The 11,739-nt window shown below is 40.3% G+C and overlaps 1 protein-coding gene across 10 annotated transcripts in view; it reads right to left on the minus strand.

Annotated features, from left to right (window-relative positions):
- r3hdm2 (R3H domain containing 2) overlaps positions 1-6,350 on the minus strand; it is a 53,826-nt gene extending 47,476 nt beyond the window's left edge. For 8 of the 10 annotated variants that reach the window (XM_083529179.1, XM_083529184.1, XM_083529178.1 and 5 more), the window contains exon 1: positions 5,890-6,350. The gene's annotated coding sequence lies outside the window, so the exon portion shown is untranslated. Of the gene's footprint in view, positions 1-5,465; positions 5,485-5,889 lie in introns of those variants that run through there. The other 2 variants (XM_083529183.1, XM_083529187.1) reach the window with 2 other exon arrangements.
- Positions 6,351-11,739: the final 5,389 nt, after the last annotated feature.

Genomic DNA, 11,739 nt, shown 5'->3' on the forward strand with positions numbered 1-11,739 from the left:
GTACAAATATCGAAAATGTCATTCAGACAGATTTTAGTGCTAAAATGAGAACAGAGCAGGAAAAGAAAGGGAAAGCGATGCCTTTGTGGGTTTCTATTGCTGGAGAGAGAGAGCGGTTTGTCGCTTTTCAAAGCAATCGCAGCTCTGTGCCACACAAGTACAGAGAACATTAACGCTCACCAGTCACAATGTCGCTCTCTCACTCGCTCGCTCGCTCGTATGAACACAAGGCAGGAGTCACTGCTATACTTCACTACTACTTGGCTGTAGCGACAACACGAAAAGATTAAAAACAACAGTCAGACCAGCTCAGTTTGCTTCAGACTTTGTCACCAAAAACAAGACTACAATATGAAGTATTGGTCTGTGTAGTTTTAATCCCATGTCATACATTAAGCACAACAATCTTAGAAATTGACCACAATGAGACTGGGACTCGTTTTAGAAAAACAGAAGAAATATGAGAAAATCGATTGTATCTAAATTATTCGCGATGGCGAGGCTTGTACTTATAGCAAGTTGTAATTATCTGCATTATCAATGTATCTGGCCATTAGGCAGGAAGTTTGTCCTCCAATAAGCATGTGAGGGACTGACGTGTTACTATTAACTCACAGAGACGTGAAGAGGGTTGTGTTTTACAACCACTGTACCTACTGGATCTATACTTAAAACACGACATGCTTCATAAGCCTTAGAGAACGATCACTTTCACAAGTGAAGGAATAAATAGGTGTTTAAAAATGAAATTGTAGGAAACACAGAAATGGAGATGCTGGTTTTGTGGCCGGTTCAGCACACTCTTCACAAGCACTGGTATTTGTAGCTCGTTGTCAGGCATTCAATTGCAGATTGTTTCTGTGGAAAGCAAATGGTTTTTCGATATATAGTTTAGACTTGTTGTAACCCAGCCATTAGGGGGGCACAAGCCAGTGTACTCTTAGTGCCGGTCCCAAGCCAGGGTAAATGGGGAGGGTTGCGTTAGGAAGGGCATCTAGCGTAAAACATGTGCCAAATCAAATATGCGGATCACAAATGAGAATTTCATACCGGATCGGTCGAGGCCCGGGTTAACAACGACCGCCACATTTATCGTTAGCCGACAGGGTACCGGTGGAAATTGGGCTACTGTTGGCCGAAGGAGGAGAAGGAGAGGAGGAAGGCGTCTACAGAGACGGCAGGAAAAGGAGCAGTGTAGGAGAGTAGAGGTTCGGGTTGGTACTTTAAATGTTGGTACTATGATGGGTAAAGGGAGAGAGAAAGCTGATATGATGGAGAGGAGAAAGGTAGATGTGTTGTGTGTTCAGGAGACCAAGTGGAAAGGGAGTAAGGCCAGGAACATTGGAGGTGGGTTTAAACTGTTTTATCATGGTGTGGATGGGAAGAGAAATGGTGTAGGGGTGATTCTGAAGGAAGCGTACAGTAAGAGTGTAGTGGAGGTGAAGAGAGTTTCTGATAGGGTGATGATCGTGAAGGTGGAAGTTGAAGGGATGATGATAAATGTCATCAGTGCCTATGCTCCACAAGTTAGCTGTGAGATGGAGGAGAAAGAAAGATTCTGGAGTGAATTAGATGAAGTGGTAGATGGTGTACCTAGGAAAGAACGATTGGTGATTGGGGCAGACTTTAATGGGCATGTAGGTGAAGGGAACAGAGGTGATGAGGAGGTGATGGGTAGGTATGGTTTTAAGGAGAGGAATGTGGAAGGGCAGATGGTGGTAGATTTTGCTAAAAGGATGGAAATGGCAGTGGTGAACACGTATTTTAAGAAGAAGGAGGATCATAGGGTGACGTATAAGAGTGGAGGAAGGTGCACACAGGTGGATTATCTTCTGTGTAGGAGATGCAACCTGAAGGAGATTGGAGACTGTAAGGTGTTGGCGGGGGACAGTGTAGCTAGACAGCATCGGATGGTGGTCTGTAGGATGGTTTTGGAGGCGAAGAAGAAGAGGAGGAAAGTAAGGTTTGAAAGAAGAATAAGATGGTGGAAACTGAAGGAGGAAGAGTGTAGTGTGAGGTTCAGGGAAGAGGTCAGACAGGGGCTTGGTGGTGGTGAAGAGGTGTTGGATGATTGGGCAACTACTGCAGGAGTGATGAGGGAGGCAGCTAGAAAAGTACTTGGTGTGACATCTGGAAATAGAAAGCAAGACAAGGAGACGTGGTGGTGGAATGAGGAAGTGCAGGAGAGCATTAGGGGAAAGAGATTGGCAAAACAGAAGTGGGATCGACAGAGTGATGAGAAGAGAAGGCAGGAGTACAAGGAGATGCGGCAGCAGGTTAAAAGGGATGTGGCGAAAGCCAAGGAAAAGGCATATGAGGATCTGTATAAGAGGTTGGACACTAAGGAAGGAGAAAAGGATTTATACCGATTGGCCAAGCAGAGGGACCGAGCTGGGAAGGATGTACTGCAAGTTAGAGCAATAAAGGATGGAGAGGGAAATGTGTTGACTAGTGAGGAGAGTGTGTTGAGAAGATGGAGGGAGTATTTTGAGCAGCTGATGAATGAGGAAAATCAGAGAGAGAGAAGGTTGGAGGATGTGGAGTTGGTGAAGCAGGATGTAGATAGGATTAGTAAGGAGGAAGTGAGAGCAGCGATTAAGAGGATGAAGAATGGAAAGTCGGTTGGACCAGATGACATACCGGTAGAAGCGTGGAGATGTTTAGGAGAGATGGCAGTGGAGTTTTTAACCAGATTGTTTAACAGGATTCTGGAAGGGGAGAGGATGCCTGAGGAATGGAGAAGGAGTGTGCTGGTACCGATCTTTAAGCATAAGGGAGATGTGCAGACCTGCAGTAACTACAGGGGAATTAAGTTGATCAGTCACACCATGAAGTTATGGGAAAGAGTAGTGGAAGCCAGGCTGAGAGAAGAGGTGACCATCTGTGAGCAACAGTATGGTTTCATGCCGAGGAAGAGCACCACAGATGCCTTATTTGCTTTGAGGATGTTGATGGAGAAGTATAGAGAAGGACAGAAGGAGCTGCATTGTGTATTTGTGGATTTAGAGAAAGCGTACGACAGGGTGCCGAGAGAGGAGTTGTGGTATTGTATGAGGAAGTCAGGTGTGTCAGAGAAGTATGTGAGGGTGGTGCAGGACATGTATGAGGACAGTGTGACGGCAGTAAAGTGTGCAGTAGGTACGACAGACTGGTTCAGGGTGAAGGTTGGACTGCATCAAGGATCGGCCCTGAGCCCTTTCCTGTTTGCAGTGGTGATGGACAGGTTGACGGACGAGGTCAGACAGGAGTCTCCCTGGACTATGATGTTTGCAGATGATATTGTGATTTGTGGTGAGAGTAGAGAGCAGGTTGAGAAGAGCCTGGAGAGGTGGAGATATGCGCTGGAGAGAAGGGGAATGAAAGTCAGTAGGAGTAAGACAGAGTACATGTGTGTGAATGAGAGGGAGGGCAGTGGAGTGATGCGGTTGCAGGGAGAAGAGGTGGAGAAGGTGGAGGAGTTCAGGTACCTGGGGTCAACAGTGCAAAGTAATGGAGAGTGTGTTAGGGAAGTAAAGAAAAGAGTGCAGGCAGGGTGGAGTGGGTGGAGAAGAGTGACAGGAGTGATTTGTGATAGAAGAGTATCTGCAAGAATGAAAGGGAAAGTTTATAGGACTGTGGTGAGACCTGCGATGTTGTATGGATTAGAGACAGTGGCATTGAGTAAAAAACAGGAGGTGGAGCTGGAGGTAGCAGAGTTGAAGATGTTGAGGTTTTCGTTGGGAGTGACGAGGATGGACAAGATTAGAAATGAGTTTATTAGAGGGACAGCACATGTAGGATGTTTTGGTGACAAGGTGAGGGAGGCGAGATTGAGATGGTTTGGACATGTGCAGAGAAGGGACATGAATTATATTGGTAGAAAAATGCTGAAGATGGAGCCACCAGGTAGGAGGAAAAGAGGAAGGCCAAGGAGGAGGTTCATGGATGTGGTGAGGGAAGACATGCAGGTAGTTGGTGTAAAAGAGGCAGATATAGAGGACAGGGTGGTATGGAGACGGATGATCCGCTGTGGCGACCCCTAATGGGAGCAGCCGAAAGAAGAAGAAGAAGAAGTTTAGACTTGTTGTATTGTTGATGATTTGTATACTGGTTAAAAACATCAAACAGCAGTTGATGTTCAGCATGAAATAAGAGCTGGGCATTAACGATACTTTACACTGTGTATAAAAAAAGGAAATAAAAAGGTAGAACAGATAATGTTTAGAATGCAACCGGGATCCCAGCTCTAGAAAGGCCATGGATTATTCTCTTCAATTTACAAAGCAGTACGTAAAGTACGCAATAATTAAAACGCGGACACCAGTTGCAGCATGCGTTTCAGAAGAACTATCTTCAACAGCGTATAAATCCATCTTCGAGCATTTCCGCGGGCCGCGTTCAGCCACTGCAACGGCCTATCGGAGTCTTTACTGGAGGACAAATTCCTTCTGGCTACTCATTTCAACTACTGAACCTCTCTCTCGCTGCTGCCAAGCATAATAACTGCACTTTCACAACACCTTGCATTTGTGTTATCTCGCTTATCTCACACTGTGGTGACATAAATGAGCACTGGACACGTTTTTACAGCTGGGCAATCCAAAAATGTAAAGCCTTGTGACGGTGAAAGTCTCACAGTGACGTTGACGCACTTCAATCTAAAGTCCAGTCAAAACTATACTTGCGAGATACCTGCCAAAAGTCATAAAGTGACAGACGGCGATCTTGAAAGAGTCAGCGAAGCGTATCGGCAGACAAAGCTAAAGAAAATACAGTAACAGTGTTGACGTAAACCGTGAACCACTTGTGAAGCAGATCCTCCGATCTGGTTTGTCCAATCACATGCATTTATAAAAACAGCTGAAGGGGATCAGAGTCTCTCAGGAAAGGTGTCATTCGCTTCAGAAAGCGATGAAGGTTCATATTTTCACAGATTTTTCATTTGCGTTAATTTGTGCTCTGATTAGAAACATTTATAAAAAAAAATTGGCCAAACACTTTCTGCGTGTAGTCATATATTCATAATGTGGGCTTATAATACAAAAAAACTAATCAAGGATTTATTTTTTCATTTTACAATAAACCAATTGTTAATGCTCAAACAATAAAAGGTGACTTTGGTGGGTACTCACTTTCTCAGCCATGAATTTTATAAAACTGCACGCTTTACAAAATTTGAGCCAACTTAACACGGTTTCATCTAAAAAAACAAAAATAAAATTGATCACTATTACAGATCAATATTTTTCATTATTAATAATCATGACCTGCAACCCTTTAACAGTCTTCTGTGGTGCGTGATAATGGATTAGAGTTTGTTTTTAAACCGACATGGTTCAGATTTGGACCACAATCATCACAAATCCTGTGACTGATTGCTTGTTGGAAGGAAAACTTGGCGAGTTTCACATCTGTCACCTCTGGATGTGCAGGACAGGGAGTGACTATTCCCGGTGTGGCAGGAGCAAAAACTCAGAAGAACTCACTCTCTCATCATGGATGCGACAAATCCATCAGTGTGAAACCACAGCTATGAGGGCTAATATTATTAGGTTAGCCTCCTCAGCTAGTCTGAATGAAAACGTTGCCCATGTACCTGCCTATTGTCTCGAAGAATACTATTCATTAGAAAATTCGTGGAAAATAAAACGAACACACATACACGGTTAAACGTGTCTTTTAAGCTACGCGGTATCACGCCAGGCTGCTCGCTAACTAATTAGCCTTTATGCTATGTTCAGTAAGCCGGGTCAGGACGGCTGATGGATGGTTAACTAGCCTGCTAGCTGCAGCTATGGGCAAGTTTGACGGTTGGTTAGCGAGCTTACATTTACCAGCTTACAAGTTACATTACCATCACCGGCTACGTTACATAAGTGTCTATAGCGCTTCAAACTTGAAGGAACTTACCGTGTATTTTGGTGTACATTCAACAACAACAAAAAGCACTGTTATTTATCGAGCTTGGACACCGGTTGATTGAAAAATGTCCGTCTTGCTCTACGGGTTTGGCTAAGCGTAACTTGTCGTTAGCTTTTATTGCAGCGTGCCAGAAATCCCACTCAGAAAACCGCCTGCGTGCAGAACAGGTGCTGCAGTCGGCGCGTGTGTGCATGTGGTTCTGCTCGCTGAGGACCAGGCTGCAGCTCCTGCGCACGAGCTCGCCGCTTCGTGCCTCTCACTGGCCGCTGCCTAAAAGCCCCCCGTTAGCTACACACAGCGGCTAGTTATTGCTGCTCGAGCCGCTAGACACCGTCTAGCTTAGCTTAGCTTAATTTAGCTTAATTTAGCTTAGCTCGGGCTCATGACTCCGCCATTGACCAGACTCGCTGTGTGAAAGAGCGCACTTCAACCCAAAACCGCTATGAACACACACTGTGTAGACTTTTAACAATAGCAACAGGATTATGTCACCTGAAAAAACCCGCATGCTGTTGGTGTAATATACAATAAATGTAATACAATACAAGGGGAACATTTATTCACAAAATAAACTGTCATATGTGTGAATTATATCCCATTGTTATAAACGATATTACATTTACATCAAGTCAGTGTTTGACTAGTTTAAACTTTTCACTTATCTATCTATCTATCTATCTATCTATCTATCTATCTATCTATCTATCTATCTATCTATCTATCTATCTATCTATCTATCTATTGCCACAAAGTTTTAAGCACACCATTTTTAGGGTTCAGCCCACCTAAGGGCCCAAACATGTTCCATTTATTATAATAGTCCATTTATTATAATAGATAATACACAAAATCCATGAAAACATGTTTTGCCAAAGGTTAAAGTGAAAGATCTCCAGACCCCCATCCACACTAAACATATTTAGATTAAAATGAAACAATGATATCAAATTTCCATTGATAACCTCTGGGCCAAGTCATGCAGAGCTAAATTGTACAAGTAGCACACTGTATTTGGTGTCATTTTAGGAGAAAGGCTTGTTCTATACCTCCTGAATACTGTTAATCACAGATCTAACTGTATCATTTTACATCTCACAGTCAGATTATTTTATTCCTTTGCCAATTTTTTTCAAGTAAAGCCATTTTGGAGACACAACCCATAGGTCCAAAATTGAAAACGTTCTGGTGTTTACAGGTTATTTTATAACTACAGTTAAGAAATTTGGCAAAGTGGAAATCACAGCTGTACTCAAACACTGTTTATAAGCTTAGTGAACTTGTGTGCCAGTGATCACAGGTGTATTCACTATTGCTGCAATGAGTTTCTACTTTGTGGACAAGATTTTCAGTATAGTCCTTCTGAAGTATTTGTTTTTGTGTTCATCATAGGAAATATTCAGCTGGCAAACTACGAAATAATTCAATTTGGTTATTAGGTGAATTATGTTGATAACATTTTAAATAATTAGATTTTTTTATGTGGAATTGCACAGTACTTCTGTTGTGTTTTGTTTATACACTCAGAAGCTCATGCAGGTTCAGGTCATGAGCTAGAGTTACTGTTTACCTCAAACTTCACAATAGGAAAAATGTGATCTTAGGACTTTGTGGCATGGACGTCGACGCTTAAAGCTCTTTTATGCATTAAGTAATATATGATAGTGACTTGAGCAGCAACAATAAGGAACCTTTAACACGAACAGCTAAAAATAAAAAACACAAAGATTGTTGTTCTGCTTTGGTATTCCTTTTACAATGTTAAAGTGTTACAATGGCTAAACTTATTTTACAAGATCGAATATCACATTCTGTCACTAGATGTTCGAGAGCTATGAAGAGAGAGCTGAGGTGATGAAATCCGTTTCAATTATATAGACACAACTGGAAAGCATAGTCTGACAAAACCTTTTAAAGTTTTTTTTGTTTGGTTTTGTTTTGTGGACCAGTATGGAAACTGTTCCATATTTATGGTCCTTGATATATAAAAAAAACATTGTTTTATTTTAAATATTGTTTTTAATGTGCCTTTGAATCATACGCTTTGTGTTGGATCCATTTTACTGATATATTGCAAGATCCCTTATATAATAAAAACAAAAAATATTTTAAAGACAAACAACAAAACTTAAAAAAAACAAAACAAATCCTAAATATTATATACATTTTGTCCTATGCCAGATAGAAGTAAATATTAACATAGGAGGTAGTTGATAGTGTCCAAAGATTTACATTTATGTAACTAAGTGTAAGGCCACATTTAACCTATGTTTATATGCTTATTTGATTTCCCAGAAGAACACACACTCATGAAACAACTAAACTAAGTCACTCAATTTATTAAGTCTCATAACACTATTTCACAAAATGTCAAATCTTACAGAAGGTGACCTTAGAGGACATCTTAAATCTTTCTATATGATAATTGCATGTAGTGTCAAACTAAATCAAATAACTAGTAAACCAAAAGTGTTGTTCTCTGATTCGGTCTGGGTGTGAAAGTACATTAAATAGCTTAGTTTTCAGTTTATCAAAAATTTCATCTTGACCTAAACTTCTCTGTACTTCTGTGTAGCTCCACCTTGTGGTCTATCCGATGTTTTACAGATATTCACACAATCATACCATTGCAACACTAATAGTGGACTACAGGCTTTTTTCTTGAATTGTGCACTATGTGCAGTTTTGTGGAGATTTTTTTCCCTAATGTAATTCATTATTTTTTATATATAAAAGCAAGACATTGCAATTTCCTTCATTGCAGTCTTTTGTGTTTATATCAGCTTTCTACCTAATTTTTCCTCTTAAAATAATTATCATCCAGGGTTTGAGGTTTAAGCTTCAGAATTCCATAAGGCAGACACAAAGGCAGTTTCTGGAAACCATCAAGTGCTCTTCTATAAAGGTCACCAACTTCTGCTCTGAAAGCCCTTCATATAGTTAATAGTCCAATGATTTTAAATAGTTTGCATATCTAATTCATTCAATCATCCCATAAAGAAGCTCTTCATGAGCTATGAGCTATAAACTATGTGTGTCAGAGCACAAGTAAAATGGTAATCAGTCTCCAACATATTTATTGGGTTGTGAACATCTTACTCAATAACAGAATGAGAGATAAATGTACTTACCGCTTTCATTTTACTTCTTATACCAATGTAAAAAGTATCAAATTCTATATCATTGTCAGTACCTTGTCATTCGAATAGATAAAAAATATAGATAGATACTATGATCAGCTGACTCACGTCATGTATACTGTAAGCAAACTCTGATATCATTAACCGTACAGTCATTTGGCACTGAAGTCACATGAATAAACATTAATTAAAGTGACATCATAGCCTAGACATCATCCAGATTGTTAACTTTCACAGATATTCTGGAAGTCTAATGGTACTGTTAGTTGGAAGGTTCTTGTGACCTTTGCTCCACAGTCAACAGCGTGCATATGAGGCCACCTGTAAAATCCAGATCTGCTCTTGTTCAGTCCAAGGTACAGGTTAACTCACTGTTGCATGACTGCACGATTCAATTGTTTGTGTAATGTTTTAAAAAAAAGAAAAGAAAGTACACTCTATGCTAATGCTAATTATAAACAGTATCTTTCTTCGGGCACTGTCGTGATATGTTTGTCTTTTGCACCTTTAATGTGTATCCTTCACCTGGAATAATAGAAATAAAATTTTATAAGATGATAGATATAAGAGGATTTAAGGAAAATAAAATAAACCATACAGCATTAATCCATGCATCTTTCTGCTGCACCTTGTGGGTGCAATCACACACAATGAAAGTTAGTTTCCTTGCATTATTCTTCTAAAATATGTGTTGTGAAAGTTATTCTGAATCCTCTGATGGAAAGCATTTGTGCCAAATGTAACCTTCTTGTAACCTTATTCTCACCTGGCAGACTGACTTACCCATTGTGTGATTTTGTGTTATTTAATTGTATTGTGCTACTTGAATGTCAATTTTTTTATAGATTTTTTTTATTTTATTTATCCTTTATTTAACCAGGAGAAGCCCATTGAGATAAAAAATCTCTTTTGCAAGGGAGACCTGGCCAAGATAGGCAGCTGAATTACATCACATCATTACATACGTACAAAGACACACAAAAACATGAAAATAAAGACAAATAAATTAATAGAAACAGTTTGAAAGCCAATTATGCACTTACAATGAAATCTCAATTAAAAACATTGACATGTGAGGGAGTCCAACTCAAAAGATCTCATTTTTAACTTAAAAACACTCAAAGGAATCAATTTACTAAGTTTTAAGTTGTTCTGCAGCAAATTCCATGTAAAGGGAGCAGAATAAACAAAGGCCTTTTTACCCAGCTCAGTACTGACATGTGGGACAGAAAGCAAGACAACAGCCTGAGAACGGAGAGAGTAATGACCAGCACTTTTTTTCATAAGAAGTGAACATAAATTGGATGGAAGCACACCAAGAATAGCCTTATATATAAATGTGTACCAATGACAAAGCCTCCGTGTGGCCAGAGCAGACCACCCTACACGAGAGTACAGCTCACAGTGGTGGCTGCGAGCTTTACAATTAGTGATAAATCTCAGCGATGCATGATAGGCTGCGTCAATCATTTGAAGGCATTGAGCAGATGAATGCATATATAATATATCACCATAGTCCAGCACAGATAAAAAAGTGCTCTCTCTCTCTCTCTCTCTCTCTCTCGCTCTCTCTCTCTCTCTCTCTCTCTCTCTCTCTCTCTCTCTCTCTCTCTCTCTCTCTCTCTCTCTCTCTCTCTCTTTCTCTCTAGGGTTAAAATTCTCAGCAAATGATGGGGTTTGTGTAATGCATGTCCTATTTTTGTGGACTTTTCCTGAAAATCCGTTTGCTTCAACTAAAACCTTATCCTGCTGGTACACAAAAGTTTGGTTTGTGTTTTTTTTGGAGGGGGTGGTATGATGTACCAATCTGTTGACCGGAACGAGTCCCTCTGTCTCCCTGACCAGCTTCGGTGTGAAAGGTAAAATGTCCCATGCCTCTATTGTTTTTTTTTTTTTTATTTGACTAATGAGGTCTGAGTTTCTTAGAGATATTCGAGGACTGTAGCCCAAGTAACATTTGGTGCACCTCCAGGGTCCCACAGCTAGGCGGCGAACAGGCTTTCTAGGGAAAATTGTCTGGTTATCACAAAATAATCTGTGCGAATGCAGTCATTAAACACACACACATATTATATATATATATATATATATATATATATATATATATATATATATATATATATATATATATATATATATATATATATATATATATATGTGTGTGTGTGTGCAGAGCTTTATTCTCACTCAAGTCACAGCTTCAGCAGCAAGAGCAAGCAAGCCATATAAAAATAGCTGCCTCCAGTCCCCGACCCTGAAAGTCTGTTAGATTAGGGTCTATTCTTTCCCATAGAGGTGAACAGCCGATTGCATGATATTTACAACACGTGCTTCCGCATGCTTTCCTAAAGCTGACTGTTTAGTTTGGATGTGTGGCAGGATGGAGGTCATTGGGATAAAGATCATGAGCTCCGGACTTAGCTCTCTGTGTCTCTCTTTGTCTCTCTCTGTCTCAATCTCTAGCTCCTCTCACTCTCACTGCAAGTGATGCACTGACTAAGGACCAGCAATTTGGGCCTTTTAGTGTAGCTATACTGCATGTTGTGGGTCTCTTCTTTTGGCTTTTGTGTGCGCATAGACAGAAGTAATAATAAATACTCTTTATTGCATATACAGTGTTGCATCTCTCTCTCTCTCTCTCTCTCTCTCTCTCTCTCTCTCTCTCTCTCTCTCTCTCTCTCGCTCCTTTTCTCTCTTTACC

This window comes from Silurus aristotelis, assembly GCF_946808225.1.
Source record: "Silurus aristotelis genome assembly, chromosome: 2".
Taxonomy (NCBI): Eukaryota; Metazoa; Chordata; class Actinopteri; order Siluriformes; family Siluridae; genus Silurus; species Silurus aristotelis.